At 46.6% G+C, this 17,369-nt stretch overlaps 1 pseudogene across 1 annotated transcript in view; it reads left to right on the top strand.

Annotated features, from left to right (window-relative positions):
* LOC124041646 overlaps positions 1–17,369 on the top strand; it is an 89,425-nt pseudogene that overhangs the window by 17,478 nt on the left and 54,578 nt on the right. The window contains exon 2 of the transcript XR_006839972.1: positions 815–1,636. The product of XR_006839972.1 is annotated as a muscleblind-like protein 1 (transcript). The remainder of the gene's footprint in view (positions 1–814; positions 1,637–17,369) is intronic.

Here is a 17,369-nt window from a genome sequence, read left to right on the forward strand (position 1 = left end):
TTGTCATGGCAGGGAAACTGATTATCTTGGCCTGGGCTTATCTCTCTCTCTCTGGCTTTGGGTTTCTTTTTCTCACTTTTTAATTCCCCCTTCTCTCTCTCTGACTCACTTTTTAACTAACCATTTTCTCTTCCTCGCAGGTTCTCCTCCCCCCTCTCATTTTCTCCTCCCTCTCTCTCTCTCTCTCTCTCTGGTGGCAGTCAGTCAGCCAGGTCGACCTCGCCTTGGCTCCACCCCTCCCATTCACCTGGCACTCGGCCCAGAATGTTGCTGCAATTCCGCCCACTCTCATTGGTCCCCGCACACACACACCGCTTCTGAGAAAGGGAAATTACCACCCTCCCCTCCAGTTCCCGCTGCTTTCGCTCTCTTTCTCTCTTACTTTCTCTTTTAAATAGATTTGCCACGTCTGGTTGTGCAGTGCTCAACTGTAAGTGATATGGGGTTTGATTAGATTTTCCGACTGAAAGAGTGCTTTGTACATGCTGTTTGTGTGTGGTATGGCGTGGTGTGTGTGTGTGATGTTTGTGGGAGTGCGGAGGGTGAAAGTTTTATTTGTTTTAGCAGACACACTCGCATGGCTGACATTTCTACACATTACCTGTTCCCACAGCTGCATAGATGGGTTCTAGAGACTGAACAGAATGAATAAGGGAAAGTAGCGTGCTCTTGGAAAATAACTATATCGTGCTCTAGGAGTTTCCACTGAGGAATGAATGGAGGCATAAATCAGGTCTAAATCGATTCTGTGGAAGTATATATCACCAAGCTAATGTCTCTCTCTCCTTCTCCCTGTCTCTCTCGTTCTCTACAGAGGAAGTGCCTTCCCTGACATCTGCTGCAGCTTCGATCCGCTTCTAGAGCAGAAGCTCCCCCCCGCCTCGCTTGCTGCCACGATAACGCGAGCACAAGGATACCAACCACACCCCTCGTCACGGCCCACGCCTAAAAAATCCACGCCCAGACCTGCACCAGCCCCATCGTCACCAGGCTTACTGCCCTAAGCCTTCACCTGCCCTCCTGTACCACCCTACCCCAGAAAGCCTCTCTCCTTCTGGGCCCAGCCTCTCTCTTTCAGACCCCTCAGTGTCTCTAATCTCCATTGATCTCCATTCAGTCACAGCCTACAGCACTGTTGTAGTCAGGAAAGAAGGATCTGAAGAGTGAACTTTCCCTCTGGGTTACATGCTGAATTGTTGGTGAGATACAAGTTGAGACAAACAGTGGTAGAGTCAATCTCTGCTCAGATCATTGTCTGTTGAGTGTGTTACATACACACAACAATTTTACAACACATTTCACCTATCGCCTTGATACATCGGATCTTGCACTCGGATCTTTCAGAAGAATAAGGTGTAGCGGACATATCCAACCAAAGGGGACACACACCAACACACACATCACGCTTTAGCCCGAGTCAGACGGATTACTATTATTTTCCTGGACTGTCTTTGTGACCATGGCGCACATGAACATGGCGCACATGCGGGACACAAAATGGCTGACACTGGAGGTGTGTCGGGAGTTCCAGAGAGGCACGTGCTCACGCTCCGACCAGGAGTGTAAGTTCGCCCACCCAGCCAAGAGCTGCCAGGTGGAGAATGGACGAGTCATCGCCTGCTTCGACTCCCTCAAGGTAAGAAGAAAGGTGATACGACACAGGATGAAGCTGTGGGCTACGGCCATATGTGGTGCTGTGATTTGATTGTCTGGCATAATGAATGATCAAGGGGTCAGGGGTTAAGAGAAAGTCCTGGGGAGTTTATTGGTTTATTGTTTTATTCAATCTGATTAGTTGTAAGGCATACATTAGAAACAGCTACCCTTCCTGGGGTCCACACAGAACACAACACAATACACAAGCACATGTAAACCGACACAACAACATAGAGACATTAACAGAAAAAACTCACAGTTTTAAAAGTTAACTCATACCCACAGGAGTACCGAAGCCTGAGAAAGGTTTTGACTGAATGAGCAATGAAAACACCATATTTATGGTGTGGTTTCAAACAGCACTGTATAAACTGAAACATTCTCTCAACCGCCAACATACATTGTGTATTGTCAAGAATACGTTTTTGTTTAACACAGTGAGGGGTTCTCATTCATATACTCGTTTCAATGTCTGACATTGGGATTGGCTGCAAGCAGATTACTACCATAAAGAACAGATCACACGATGTCTGTCGGAGAGAAAGGGTGAACACATTTAAAATACCAAAATGTGGGACAACAGGATGATTTTCCGGGACAGTGTAGTCTATATGAATACAACATGCTGGCAGCATTGCATAGCAATCATTTGATCTCAATTAGTTTCATGGGAATATGCATTTAGATCTTCTTGAATGACTTTTTTGTGAGCGAATTAGAGCAGATGGTGTTAGCAGACTATATAGTCTTCCTGTAGGACTATATTGTTTCAATCTAAGCTAATTCTGCCTAGTGGCGAGCGCTGTTGAGTTTTGGCCGCATGAGAATTTATTTTTGACGACAGTATTCCGAAGGTGGTGTTTTTGATGTAACGTTATACTATGCTATTATATTTGGTTTTGTTATGTAAAATACAAATGAATCATTATGTCATCTTCCAAGACGTTGATTCAGCTTTGATTTAACTTTACTAAAAGATGAGCACCATTGTGAGAAGAGCACTATTGTGAGAATTGGCGGAATGCACCCGCTCAAAAATTTGGTGATGCAGAAACGAGAGACGTGTGATTGTTTTATGAAAATATGGGAATATTTGGCCAAGGATACATATCTGGTTGGTCTCAGGGAATGTAAAACAGTCAAAAACTGAGATTTAAAATGAGATTGAGTGAAGTAGCAGCAAATACGTTGAATAAGCATCTAATGAGCATGGAGAGCCTCACAAGTTTGACGAAATAACCTATCTTTTAGTCTAATACGGCTATTTACTTACTTGTAGCTTTTTGTCAGAAGCACATGTTTTGTAAGTAGTTAAGCAAAACGGTCCTCCAAGTTTAGCTGGAATTTAGGCCCAAAATATTTGAGAAGTGTGATTGGTTGACGATGGGCCTATGACATTGGCCGACGTATCATCTTATGCTGCACAGAATATCAGATCTCAACAACAATTTGAGATATGTCTTTCCCTGACAGACTGACCAGGTGAATCCAGGTGAAAGCTATGATTATTGATATCACCTGTTAAATCCACTTCAATCAGTGTATATGAAGAGGAGACAGGTTAAAGAAAGATTTGTAATGCTTGAAACAATTGTGTTTGTGTATTGTGATTGTGTATGTGTGCCATTCAGACAAGACAAAATATTAAAGTGCCTTTGAATGTGGTATGGTTGTAAGTGCCAGGCGCACCGGTTTGAGTGTGTCAAAATCTGCTGGGTTTTTCACGTTTAACAGTTTCCTGTGTGTATCAAGCATTGGAGTCAACATGGGCCAGCATCACTGTGGAATGCTTTCGACACCTTGTAGTCCATGTCCCAGCGAATTGAGGCTGAACAAAATTGCACCTAAATTGAGGGCCAAAATGGGGTGCAAACTCAATATTAGAAAGGTGCTCCTAATGTTTTGTACACTTAGTGTATATATTTTCATAAGCACAACGTAACTGCAAGACAGGTTGGAATGTCTGATTGAAATACGGGAGAAATCGACTTAAACATTTTTTTGTGGAGTTTGAATTTCATTGATAAAATGCAGGACATGATTGTTTGGTTGCGGGACATGTGGTCAACCTATTCGGAGACAAACAGGTAAAGTGGCGAATGCGGTGAGCCCCCCCCTCCTCATAAAGCCTGTTTCACGTTATCCATAAGCATTATGTTGCACAGGATATCATGCATTTTAATGGGGCGTCAAAGTGGAAACGCAACGCCTCCTTGCAGTTGAAGGCTCCCGTTGAGACACGGACACCACATACTTTTACATTTTTCAAACTTTGCATCGTCTTCCACCCAGCCAGAGTACGTGGAAGAACAGGAAGTTACCAAACCACAGAATAAATGAAAATGTATGGTTTTCGGTGGCATTATGCGATAGCTAGCAGCGTGTGAACAATTATTAATAATAATAATATATGCCATTTAGCAGACGCTTTTATCCAAAGCGACTTACAGTCATGTGTGCAAACATTCTACGTATGGGTGGTCCCGGGGATCGAACCCACTTCCTTGGCGTTACAAGCGCCATGCTCTACCAACTGAGCTACAGAAGGACCACCTGCACGAGACAGGGAGACTCGCACGCAAGCGCCCAGACACCATGGATTACGATGCAATAAAAATAACAAGAATCTCCAAAGCAAATTCTAAACAAACATCACTGAACAAGGCAATTGAAGTAAATCCTACAAAGAGTGTCAATTGCCTGTTGCAAAGAAACAGGCTGAATAAACTAAAAGCCACAATGAAACATTTCACTTTGAGCAGTAAACATGGATCTCACACACACTTCTTATTGTGCATGCAGAAGAAATAGATAATTACCCATTCCCATAAGTGAAACTAATTTAATAATGTCAAATAATACACAACTGTTTGGCCAATTATATTATATGGCTGTTGCCTCCCGTTTAAGTTGATTGTGATGATAATTCTTAGGTGGAGGTCACTAGGTACAATGCTATCTTCAACCTAGCTTAACCTTTAGCAAGCTAGCTTGACTTGCTATATAAAGTTAGAGAAACTGGTTGAGAAAAAAGTAACTAAACAAAACATATTTTGTCACTTGAAACCATATATCCTGTATAGAATGAGAAGGTCATATTTTTTTCCCAAAATAAATGCGATCTCTGACAAGAGACAGGCTCTCCTCCAGCTTGCGTTACAAACACTACACTTGTCTATTCCGTAGCCGGGCAAGACTGACGTACTGCGTAATGATGTAACCGAGGAATCAGGCGCCACTCGCCCGTCCTTTGGTCATTCTCGTTTAGTACGTCTAATGTTGACTATTTGCTTAACTGACCGCTTTTTAAAAACTTTATTTAACCAGGCAAGTCAGTTAAGAACACATTCTTACTTTCAATGACTGACTGGGAATAGTGGGTTTAACTGCCTGTTCCGGGGCAGAACGACAGATTTGTACCTTGTCAGCTCGGGTATTTGAACTCGCAACCTTCCGGTTACTAGTCCACCGCTCTAACCACTAGGCTATCCTGCTGCCGTGTTATGGTCAAAAAAGACCCAAGAAGCAACGTTATTCATGTGGTTTTCTTCAGCTAACGCGGTGCAATCACATGTATAAACCGGTTAGCAATACTTTTCTCCCGGCATTATTCTGGGCCCCCGTACCCCATGGGTATCAAACATACTCAGTCTGCTCTCGAACGAGTGCTGGATGTTTTGTAAGGTTTCATCAAGTACTGGCCCGCGCTAGCTTAAGCTACGCTACTAGCCCAAGCTACGCTACTAGCCCCACGGTGAACTGTAGCTAGCTATCCACAATCTAGCGATTGCTAGGTTAGCTCTCGTATTTAGTTTACTTAGCATTAAGTTGCTTTGTGCATACTAACTGAATCAGTCCCACAATGTGGTGATCCGGTCCACGAGACGGCCTAAAACAGTCTAGCTAACGCGGGAAGGCTGGCTGTACTAATGCTAAGCAAAGTGCTCATGCGGCCTATCTCAGCTAGCACACCGCTAGCTTAGCTCTCTTGCATAGTTCACATAACGTTCAGTCATTTTTTGTTTACTTACAAAGAGACTCAAAAACCAGGTCAGCTATGCCGTCAAGGCTACCCTTGCCACCACCTGCCCCGAGCACTGTCCCCAAATCCCAGTGACTCCACATCATTGGTGACTCGCCGCAAGAGCAGGGACCTGGTGTGCATGCACAGTACAGCCCTGGTTCTCGTCCACAGTTACAAAGGGGAGCATACTGCAGTTTGCTATGGAGCCACCCGTTTTCAACAGGATGCTTGCTTCAGTAGCAAGTGGGGATTTAGCTTGCATACTAGAGCAGGAAATCTCTTCTGTATTGGGCAAAGGGGCAATCAGAGCAATACCAGCGGCAGAGAGCCATCGCGGCTTCCACTCCCATTACTTCCTGGTTGCTCGACAGCCCCACTGCGCCTTTTCAGGTTCCGGCCAGGGGTGGAAGTCAGCATGTTCACGCTCCCTCCGGTCTCAATAGACAAACAGAGTAGGATGCCATCTATCTCTCCTCTTCCCATGCCCTAGAGCATTTTGCTGTCTGCATCTATACAGACTGCATCTACACAGACTAGCTGTTAAAATGAATCTGTGGAGCAGAGTACACCTACTTTCTCTATGTGTGACTCATGTCCCAGGCATACTGTACAGGTAACTGCCAAAATAAAGGAAACAGCAACATAACGTGTCTTCATTTTACTGCAGTGGGCTAAATAAAGGTCACACAGTGTTTCTTCGTAGTCTTAAACAAATCAACTTTGAAGCTAAAGTATTCACCTCACACACATAATTATGGGTTTACATAAAATAAGACACCTGTACCATGTCAGATATAGAATGGAAATATAACAAAACTGTTTAACATAGAAACACCGGATTTGTATAACATTCCATAGGAGGCCACTAGGTCATTTGACTGCAGGAAAGGACTACTTATGCTGTTTCAAGCACCGCTACTACGCTGTCCCAAGCACCGCTCCAGAATTTCCCATCATAAGTGGTAACTTGGGTTGAGATCTGGTGACTGAGAGAGGCACACACTTTAAACCTCCTATGTTCCTTTGAGACCCCTCTTTCAAAGTCATTGAGATCTCATCTTCTAGTCATGGTAGACAAAATAATGAAACTCAATAAAACATACCTATAGCTCAAGCCGGGCAGAATCATCTGAAACGGGTTCCGGACACTCACCTTTACGTGCATCTGCTACTGAGGAGAGTGAGAGCAAAGAGAGAGAGTGCGAGAGAGGCAAACTGACAGCCAACAAAGAACCATAGAAATATAATCCATAGATGGTAGTTCCCATTGAAGTCAAGACTGGCAGCCAAGCGTAGTGTACCCATGGGTTTAACAGTCAAATTGGTTCTAAAACCCTTCTAGAGGTTCCAATACCATTCTATGGATTATATGTCTATGGCCACAATGCAACAAGCTGCACTATATTTGGTGCACATGCTGCCCAAATTGCAGTCTTCCAAACTGTAGGCTTGTGATAACTTAACCTACAGCTATTTTTTTAGAAGCTATTAATACTCTGTGGCCAAATTTATTTATTTTAAATATTAATGTCATACAGTGGATTCCTAAGCCTATGCATGCAATGCCCTATGCCCTGATGCATTTAGTCTCTGACAGCTGTAAAATAGTCTATACAGTTTTGCAAATGCTACACATCAAAACACATGCATATTGGGTCTGGATGGGAAAGCCACATTTCCATTTTGGAACGGGTCTAACTTTTTGGACCCGTAAAGACCTCTAGTCAACCAGATACGGTTGAGCCACCATAGATCTCTTTGCATCGCACAAAGACGCACACTGCTCACTGTTCTTTGCGCTAACAGGAAACAAACCACTGCGGATAGATGGGCTGACACACCGAGGGTGTTGCTCTACACTTTTCGTCCTCTATGCCTCATACTCCCCACTCTAGTCACTCTATGCCTCATACTCCCCACTCTCTCTATGCCTCATACACCCCACTCTAGTCACTCTATGCCTCATACTCCCCACTCTAGTCCTCATACACCCCACTCTAGTCACTCTATGCCTCATACACCCCACTCTATGCCTCATACTGGGGCGGCAGGGTAGCCTAGTGGTTAGAGCATTGGACTAGAGACCGGAAGGTTGCAAGTTCAAACCCCTGAGCTGACAAGGTACAAATCTGTTGTTCTGTCCCTGAATAGGCAGTTAACCCACTGTTCCTAGACCCACTTGCCTGGTTAAATAAATGTAAAAATAAAATACTCCCCACTCTAGTCACTCTATGCTTCATACACCCCACTCTAGACTCTCTATGCCTCATACACCCCACTCTAGTCTCTCTATGCCTCATACACCCCACTCTAGTCTCTCTATGCCTCATACACGTCACTCTATGCCTCATACACCCCACTCTAGTCACTCTATGCCTCATACACCCCACTCTACTTTACGCCTAAGGCTCTGGTTAACAGGAATCACTCTCCTGCTTTACAACAAACCCTGGCAGCTTCCATCACGCAGGGATCTTCTGACCCAAACGAACTGAGAGATTTCCCACCCTTACCCAGAAACCATGATCCTCTGGGCCTTGCTCATGGGAGGATGAATCTGAATGGGACAGGCTTGCCACTTTCCATAGAGTCAGAGCCCCTTCTACATGCTGACTGTATAGAAACAACTGGTGTGACCTAAAATAGATCATTCCTTACCAATGCTCCGTATCCAAGGTTTTATGCTTCTTGCAGGACCTTTTGGACAGAGGGAAGGTTATAATCCACTGAGTCTAAATGCTGTCTAAGCCAGGGGAAGTGGGGTTCTACTAACAAACAGTTGAAGTCGTAAGTTTATATACACCGTAGCCAAATACATTTAAACACAGTTTATCACAGTTCCCGACATTTAATCCTCGTAAAAATACCCTGTCTTAGGTCAGCTAGGATCACCACTTTATTTTAAGAATGTGAAATGTCAGAAGAATAGTAGAGAGAATGATTTATTTCAGCTTTTATTTCATTCATCACATTCCCAGTGGGTCAGAAATAGTTTAACTTGGGTCAAACGTTTTAGGTGGCCTTCCACAAGCTTCCCACAGTAAGTTGGGTACATTTTGTCCCATTCCTCCTGATAGAGCTGGTGTAACTGAGTCAGGTTTGTAGGCCTCCTTGCTCGCACACACTTTTTCAGTTCTGCCCACAAATCCCCCCCCCTAACAACAACAAAAAATTGAAAGGACGTTTGTTCTGAAGTGCCTGTCCTCTTTGTTTCTTGGATGCCTTCCTGCAGGGGTTGTCCCCTGTCTCATCAGCTGCTATCTCATTGGATAGTGGAGGCTATTATATTGGCTTCTAATAGCAAGGGTTTACAGCCCCCGGAGGGCCTGAGGACTCATTCCGCCAGAGGTATGGCAACCTCTTGGGCTCTGTCTAAGGCACTTTTATGAGGTTTTACCAACTGGATGTCACTGCACCTTCGTTGGCAGATACTGTCCTCCGTGTCGAAGCCGCTGAGGAGTGATACTGTTGGGACTACCCTGGCTTCGGAGAGCATGTCTGCGATACAGGAGTTGATCATATCCCATTGTGAGACATTGAAATTAGTATTTGAAATAGAACTCAAGGTTACTTTCACAACCCCAGTTCTCTGATAATATGAGTGAGCTGTTTCACTGCATTTCCCTGCTCGGAAGAGCTTAAAGAAGAGGTGCATGCTTTAAAATGACCAAAGGTCAGGCGAGTGGTGCATTATAAAGAGGGAAGGGCCCTCGTTATTCGTTATTTGTCACTCGTCCTGTCCATTTCCGACAGACGTTGTGTCACTCACTCATATTATCAGAGAACCAGGGTTACGAAAGTAACTTTGAATTTCCCAGTCTGCTACTGTCATAACAGCATGATACCATCTGGCCCCTGCATGTGCTCTCTCTGGCCACTCCTACTTCAAGTCACGTGGTTGGAATATGTGACGGGGTGTGTGAGGCAGAGGGGAGAAAGAGGGGAACATGCATCACTTCAGATTCAGGAAGCCAGATTTACATACACACATAACTTGATGTTATAGCTATTGTCTGTTAATGGGGGAAGTGAGGTAGAGTTGGAAAGGGAATCAATTGCAAATCAGTTCCAGTCAGTTTAGGAAACTTTCTGACATTCAATTTCAACCACAAACTGCTGTTTTCAACGTATGAATATAACTTTAAATGTGACAGGCAAAGGTCTCCACAAAAACCACCATACTTAATAATAATGCTAATTTAGGCTTCATTAAATGAGTCTCAACAACATTTTTGTCTATTTACTTTATTTAACCAGGCAAGTCAGGTAAGAACAAATTCTTATTTACAATGACGGCCTACCAAAAGGCAAAAGACCTCCTGCGGGGATGGGGCTGGGATTAAAAATACAAAAAATTACATAAAATATAGGACAAAACACACCACAAGAGACAACACTACATAAAAAAATACCTAAGACAACAACATAGCATGGCAGCAACACATGACAACACAGCATGGTAGCAACACAACATGACAACAACATGGTAGCAACACAACATGGCAGCAGCACAACATAGTAGCATCACAAAATATGGTACAAACATTATTGGGCACAGACAACAGCACAAAGTGCAAGAAGGTAGAGACAACATTACATCACGTGATGCACCCACAACTTTCCGTAAGTGTCCATGATTGAGTCCTTGAATGAAGAGATGGAGATAAAACTGTCCAGTTTGTGTTATGCAGGTGAAGGAGGACCCAAACGCGACTTAACAGAAACAGAGTTTATTAATGCTCAAAACCGAATAACTGAAATCCTCTAGATAGTAGAGGGGAAAACAACTGGAGAAGCGGCCACAGACTGCAGGTCGCTTCGGGTAGGCGCAGGCCGTAGTCAGCTGAGACACCTGCTCACACGCAGCGTCTGAAGAAGGCACAAAACACGACAGGACAGGGTGATACACAATCACGGCAAAAAAACACGACAGGACAGGGCGAAACGCAATTACAGCATGGAATACAAAACAAGGAACCGACGGCACAGGAACGGATCACAAAGGAATAAATAGGGAGTCTAATCAGGGGAAAGGATCGGGAACAGGTGTGGGAAGGCTAAATGATGATTAGGGGAATAGGAACAGCTGGGAGCAGGAACGGAACGACAGAGAGAAGAGAGAGCGAGAGAGTGAAAGGGGGAGGGGGAGAGAGAGGGATAGAACCAAACAAGACCAGCAGAGGGAAACGAATAGCATGGGGAGCACAGGGACAAGACATGACAATAAATGACAAACATGACAGTACCCCCCCACTCACCGAGCGCCTCCTGGCGCACTCGAGGAGGAATCCTGGCGGCAACGGAGGAAATCATCGATGAGCGAACGGTCCAGCACGTCCCGAGACGGAACCCAACTCCTCTCCTCAGGACCGTAACCCTCCCAATCCACTAGGTATTGGTGACCCCGTCCCCGAGAACGCATGTCCATAATTTTATGTACCTTGTAAATAGGTGCGCTCTCGACAAGGACGGGAGGGGGGAGGGAAGACGAACGGGGGTGCGAAGAAAGGGCTTAACACAGGAGACATGGAAGACAGGATGGACGCGACGAAGATGTCGCGGAAGAAGCAGTCGCACAGCGACAGGATTGACGACCTGGGAGACACGGAACGGACCAATGAAGCGGAGTCAACTTACGAGAAGCTGTCGTAAGAGGAAGGTTGCGAGTGGAAAGCCACACTCTCTGGCCGCAACAATACCTTGGACTCTTAATCCTGCGTTTATTGGCGGCTCTCACCGTCTGTGCCCTGTAACGGCAAAGTGCAGACCTCACCCTCCTCCAGGTGCGCTCACAACGTTGGACAAACGCTTGAGCGGAGGGAACGCTGGACTCGGCAAGCTGGGATGAGAACAGAGGAGGCTGGTAACCCAGACTACTCTGAAACGGAGATAACCCGGTAGCAGACGAAGGAAGCGAATTGTGAGCGTATTCTGCCCAGGGGAGCTGTTCTGCCCAAGACGCAGGGTTCCTGAAAGAAAGGCTGCGTAGTATGCGACCAATCGTCTGATTGGCCCTCTCTGCTTGACCGTTAGACTGGGGATGAAACCCGGAAGAGAGACTGACGGACGCACCAATCAAACGACAGAACTCCCTCCAAAACTGTGACGTGAATTGCGGACCTCTGTCTGAAACGGCGTCTAACGGGAGGCCATGAATTCTGAATACATTCTCAATAATGATTTGTGCCGTCTCCTTAGCGGAAGGAAGTTTAGCGAGGGGAATGAAATGTGCCGCCTTAGAGAACCTATCGACAACCGTCAGAATCACAGTCTTCCCCGCAGACAAAGGCAGACCGGTAATGAAGTCTAAGGCAATGTGAGACCATGGTCGAGAAGGAATGGGGAGCGGTCTGAGACGACCGGCAGGAGGAGAGTTACCCGACTTAGTCTGCGCGCAGTCCGAACAGGCAGCCACGAAACGGCGCGTGTCACGCTCCTGAGTCGGCCACCAAAAGCGCTGGCGAATAGACGCAAGAGTGCCTCGAACACCGGGATGACCCGCTAACTTGGCAGAGTGAGCCCACTGAAGAACAGCCAGACGAGTGGAAACAGGAACGAAAAGGAGGTTACTAGGACAAGCGCGCGGCGACGCAGTGTGCGTGAGTGCTTGCTTAACCTGTCTTTCAATTCCCCAGACTGTTAACCCGACAACACGCCCATAAGGAAGAATCCCCTCGGGATCAGTAGAAGCCACAGAAGAACTAAACAGACGGGATAAGGCATCAGGCTTGGTGTTCTTGCTACCCGGACGGTAAGAAATCACAAACTCGAAACGAGCGAAAAACAACGCCCAACGAGCTTGACGGGCATTAAGTCGTTTGGCAGAACGGATGTACTCAAGGTTCTTATGGTCTGTCCAAACGACAAAAGGAACGGTCGCCCCCTCCAACCACTGTCGCCATTCGCCTAGGGCTAAGCGGATGGCGAGCAGTTCACGGTTACCCACATCATAGTTGCGCTCAGATGGCGACAGGCGATGAGAAAAATAAGCGCAAGGATGTATCGTCAGACTGGGAGCGCTGGGATAGAATGGCTCCCACGCCTACCCTCTGAAGCGCCAACCTCGACAATGAATTGTCTAGTGACGTCAGGAGTAACGAGGATAGGAGCGGACGTAAAACGTTCTTTTAGAAGATCAAAAGCTCCCTGGGCGGAACCGGACCACTTAAAACACGTCTTGACAGAAGTAAGAGCTGTGAGAGGGGCAGCAACTTGACCGAAATTACGAATGAAACGCCGATAGAAATTAGCGAAACCTAAGAAGCGCTGCAACTCGACACGTGACCTTGGAACGGGCCAATCACTGACAGCTTGACCTTAGCGGAATCCATCTGAATGCCTTCAGCGGAAATAACGGAACCGAGAAAAGTAACGGAGGAGACATGAAAAGAGCACTTCTCAGCCTTTACGTAGAGACAATTTTCTAAAAGGCGCTGTAGAACACGTCGAACGTGCTGAACATGAATCTCGAGTGACGGAGAAAAAAATCAGGATATCGTCAAGATAGACAAAAACAAAAATGTTCAGCATGTCTCTCAGAACATCATTAACTAATGCCTGAAAAACAGCTGGCGCATTGGCGAGACCGAACGGCAGAACCCGGTACTCAAAATGCCCTAACGGAGTAAACGCCGTTTTCCACTCGTCCCCCTCTCTGATGCGCACGAGATGGTAAGCGTTACGAAGGTCCAACTTAGTAAAGCACCTGGCTCCCTGCAGAATCTCGAAGGCTGATGACATAAGGGGAAGCGGATAACGATTCTTAACCGTTATGTCATTCAGCCCTCGATAATCCACGCAGGGGCGCAGAGTACCGTCCTTCTTCTTAACAAAAAGAACCCCGCCCGGCCGGAGAGGAAGAAGGCACTATGGTACCGGCGTCAAGAGACACAGACAAATAATCCTCGAGAGCCTTACGTTCGGGAGCCGACAGAGAGTATAGTCTACCTCGAGGAGGAGTGGTCCCTGGAAGGAGATCAATACTACAATCATACGACCGGTGAGGAGGAAGGGAGTTGGCTCGGGACCGACTGAAGACCGTGCGCAGATCATGATATTCCTCCGGCACTCCTGTCAAATCGCCAGGTTCCTCCTGAGAAGTAGGGACAGAAGAAATGGGAGGGATGGCAGACATTAAACACTTCACATGACAAGAAACGTTCCAGGATAGGATAGAATTACTAGACCAATTAATAGAAGGATTATGACATACAAGCCAGGGGTGACCCAAAACAACAGGTGTAAACGGTGAACGGAAAATCAAAAAGACATAGTCTCACTGTGGTTACCAGATACTGTGAGAGTTAAAGGTAGTGTCTCAAATTTGATACTGGGAAGATGACTACCATCTAAGGCAAACATGGGCGTAGGCCTGTCTAACGGTCTGAAAGGAATGTTATGTTTCCGAGCCCATGCTTCGTCCATGAAACAACCCTCAGCCCCAGAGTCAATCAAAGCACTGCATGTAGCACCCGAACCGGTCCAGCGTAGATGGACCGACATAGTAGTACAAGATCTAGATGAAGGGACCTGAGTAGTAGCGCTCACCAGTAGCCCTCCGCTTACTGATGGGCTCTGGCCTCTTACTGGACATGAAATAACAAAATGTCCAGCAACTCCGCAATAGAGGCACAGGCGGTTGGTGATCCTCTGTTCCCTCTCCTTATTCGAGATACGAATCCCTCCCAGCTGCATGGGCTCAGTCTCAAAGCCAGAGGGAGATGGTTGCGATGCGGAGCAGGGAAACACCGTTGATGCGAGCTCTCTTCCACGAGCCCGGTGACGAAGATCTACCCGTCGTTCTATGCGGATGGCGAGAGCAATCAAGGAGTCCACATCTGAAGGAACCTCCCGGGAGAGAATCTCATCCTTAACCACTGCGTGGAGTCCCTCCAGAAAACGAGCGAGCAGCGCCGGCTCGTTCCACTCACTAGAGGCAGCAAGAGTGCGAAACTCAATGGAATAATCCGTTATGGACCGTTCACCTTGGCATAAGGAAGCCAGGGCCCTAGAAGCCTCCTCACCAAAAACTGAACGGTCAAAAACCCGAATCATCTCCTCCTTAAAGTTCTGGAATCTGTTAGAGCAATCAGCCCTTGCCTCCCAGATAGCTGTGCCCCATTCTCGAGCCCGGCCAGTAAGGAGTGAAATGACGAAAGCAACCCGAGCTCTCTCTCTAGAGTATGTGTGGGGTTGGAGAGAGAACACAATCTCACACTGCGTGAGAAAGGAGCGGCACTCAGTGGGCTGCCCGGAGTAGCAAGGTGGGTTATTAACCCTGGGTTCAGGAGGCTCGGCAGGCCAGGGAGTAACAGGTGGCACGAGACGTAGACTCTGGAACTGTCCAGAGAGGTCGGAAACCTGAGCGGCCAGGTTCTCCACGGCATGACGAGCAGCAGACAATTCCTGCTCGTGTCTGCCGAGCATGGCTCCTTGGATCTCGACGGCAGTGTAACGAGCGTCTGAAGTCGCTGGGTCCATTCTTTGGTCGGTTCCTTCTGTTATGCAGGTGAAGGAGGACCCAAACGCGACTTAACAGAAACAGAGTTTATTAATGCTCAAAACCGAATAACTGAAATCCTCTAGATAGTAGAGGGGAAAACAACTGGAGAAGCGGCCACAGACTGCAGGTCGCTTCGGGTAGGCGCAGGCCGTAGTCAGCTGAGACACCTGCTCACACGCAGCGTCTGAAGAAGGCACAAAACACGACAGGACAGGGTGATACACAATCACGGCAAAAAACACGACAGGACAGGGCGAAACGCAATTACAGCATGGAATACAAAACAAGGAACCGACGGCACAGGAACGGATCACAAAGGAATAAATAGGGAGTCTAATCAGGGGAAAGGATCGGGAACAGGTGTGGGAAGGCTAAATGATGATTAGGGGAATAGGAACAGCTGGGAGCAGGAACGGAACGACAGAGAGAAGAGAGAGCGAGAGAGTGAAAGGGGGAGGGGGGAGAGAGAGGGATAGAACCAAACAAGACCAGCAGAGGGAAACGAATAGCATGGGGAGCACAGGGACAAGACATGACAATAAATGACAAACATGACAGTTTGAGTGTTTTTTGCAGCTTGTTCCAGTCGCTAGCTGCAGCAACCTGAAAAAAGGAACGACACAGGGATGTGTGTGGTTTGGGGACCTTTAGCAGAATGTGATTGGCAGAACGGGTGTTGTATGGGGAGGATGAGGGCTGCAGTAGATATCTCAGATAGGGGGGGAGTGAGGCCGAAGAGGGTTTTAAAAATAAGCATCAACTAGTGGGTCTTGCGACGGGTATACAGAGATGACCAGTTTACAGAGGAGTAGAGTGCAGTGATGTGTCCTATAAGGAGCATTGAATGCAAATCTGGTGGCCGAATGGTAAAGAACATCTAGCTGCTCGACAGCACCCTTACCTGCGGATCTATAAATTACGTCTCCGTAATCTAGCGTGGGTAGGATGGTCATCTTAATCAGGGTTAGTTTGGCACCTGGGGTGAAAGAGGAGCGATTACGATAGAGGAAACCAAGTCTAGATTTAACCTTAGCACATATCAAAGCTGCAGGCTGAGAGAAGGACAGTGTACCATCTAGCCATACTCCCAAGTACTTGTATGAGGTGACTACCTCAAGCTCTAAACTCTCAGAGGTAGTAATCACACCGGTGGAGAGTGGGGCATTATTTTTACCAAACCACATGACCTTTGTTTTGTAGGTGTTTAGAACAAGGTTAAGGGCAGAGAAAGCTTGTTGAATCAAATCAAATCAAATCAAATTTATTTATATAGCCCTTCGTACATCAGCTGATATCTCAAAGTGCTGTACAGAAACCCAGCCTAAAACCCCAAACAGCAAACAATGCAGGTGTAAAAGCACGGTGGCTAGGAAAAACTCCCTAGAAAGGCCAAAACCTAGGAAGAAACCTAGAGAGGAACCGGGCTATGTGGGGTGGCCAGTCCTCTTCTGGCTGTGCCGGGTAGAGATTATAACAGAACATGACCAAGATGTTCAAATGTTCATAAATGACCAGCATGGTCAAATAATAATAAGGCAGAACAGTTGAAACTGGAGCAGCAGCACAGTCAGGTAGACTGGGGACAGCAAGGAGCCATCATGTCAGGTAGTCCTGGGGCACGGTCCTAGGGCTCAGGTCCTCCGAGAGAGAGAAAGAAAGAGAGAATTAGAGAGAGCATATGTGGGGTGGCCAGTCCTCTTCTGGCTGTGCCGGGTGGAGATTATAACAGAACGTGGCCAAGATGTTCAAATGTTCATAAATGACCAGCATGGTTGAATAATAGTAAGGCAGAACAGTTGAAACTGGAGCAGGAGCATGGCCAGGTGGACTGGGGACAGCAAGGAGTCCTCATGTCAGGTAGTCCTGGGACTACCTGACATGAACACTAAGAAAGTTTTGTTGTAGAGCATTTAACACAAAAAACAGGGAGGGGTCAGCTGAGTATAAGACTGTATCATCTGCATATAAATGGATGAGAGCTTCCTACTGCCTGAGCTATGTTGTTGATATAAATTGAGAAAAGCGTAGGATCGGGGCTTGGGGTACTCCAAAGGTGACAGGCAGTGGCTGAGACAGCAGATGTTCTGACTTTATACACTGCACTCTTTGAGAGAATGTGCCAAGAATGTGCAAAGCTGTCATCAAGGCAAAGGGTGGCTATATGAAGAATCTCAAATATAACATATA

The sequence above is a fragment of the Oncorhynchus gorbuscha genome, linkage group LG08 (genome assembly GCF_021184085.1).
Source record: "Oncorhynchus gorbuscha isolate QuinsamMale2020 ecotype Even-year linkage group LG08, OgorEven_v1.0, whole genome shotgun sequence".
NCBI lineage: Eukaryota > Metazoa > Chordata > Actinopteri > Salmoniformes > Salmonidae > Oncorhynchus > Oncorhynchus gorbuscha.